Raw genomic sequence first — 1422 nt, forward strand, 5'->3', positions numbered from 1 at the left:
AACAATGTTAACTATGTTACAATAATTTAATAAAAGTAAGTAAAATCAGATGATTTTGTGTTATATTGTTTACAGCAATTAAATAAAGTAACTAAAACAAGATAATTTTGTGTTATATTGTTTACAACGACTTCGTAACAGTAACTAAAATCTAAACAATATAAACTTTGTTACAGCAATTTAATAAAAGTAACTTAAGCTAGATAATTTTGTGTTATATTGTTTACAACAACATATTAACATTAACTAAAGCAAGATAATTTTGTGTTATATTGTTTACAACAACATATTAACATTAACTAAAGCAAGATAATTTTGTGTTATATTGTTTACAACAACATATTAACATTAACTAAAGCAAGATAATTTTGTGTTATATTGTTTACCACAACATATTAACATTAACTAAAGCAAGATAATTTTGTGTTATATTGTTTACCACAACATATTAACGTCAATTAAAACAAGATAATTTTCTGTTATATTGTTTACCACAACATATTAACGTCAATTAAAACAAGATAATTTTCTGTTATATTGTTTACAACAACATATTAACGTTAACTAAAACAAGATAATTTTGTGTTATATTGTTTACCACAACATATTAACGTCAATTAAAACAAGATAATTTTGTGTTATATTGTTTACAACAACATATTAACGTCAATTAAAACAAGATAATTTTGTGTTATATTGTTTACAACAACATATTAACGTTAACTAAAACAAGATAATTTTGTGTTATATTGTTTACAACATCATATTAACGTTAACTAAAACAAGATAATTTTGTGTTATATTGTTTACCACAACATATTAACGTCAATTAAAACAAGATAATTTTGTGTTATATTGTTTACAACAACATATTAACATTAACTAAAACAAGATAATTATGTGTTATATTGTTTACAACAACATATTAACGTCAATTAAAACAAGATAATTTTGTGTTATATTGTTTACAACAACACTATTAACGTTAACTAAAACAAGATAATTTTGTGTTATATTGTTTACAACAACACAATTAACATTAACTAAAACAAGATAATTTTGTGTTATATTGTTTACAACAACATATTAACGTCAACTAAAACCATTGTTCCACATAAGCGGTCTTTAAGCCTATTTCTACATAACCATCGCCGACATTGTTTTCCAGTCGAGGCTTAACACGGAACTGTGACTTTTAAAAACAGAGAAAGATCATAATATTTTAAACAAATATGTGCTAGAAACTGAACTTTAACACAATATTAGAATCAAAAATGTAACTACAAACTCAACAAGAATATTATATTATTCACAAACTACAGAAGTGGATATTTTTTCAGCAAGTATTATTATACAATATATATAGGTTTGTTTGTTTGATTTTTTTTAATTTCGCGCAAAGCTACACGAGAACTATCGGCG

This window comes from Limulus polyphemus, unplaced genomic scaffold, assembly GCF_000517525.1.
Source record: "Limulus polyphemus unplaced genomic scaffold, Limulus_polyphemus-2.1.2 Scaffold8237, whole genome shotgun sequence".
Classification (NCBI taxonomy): Eukaryota; Metazoa; Arthropoda; class Merostomata; order Xiphosura; family Limulidae; genus Limulus; species Limulus polyphemus.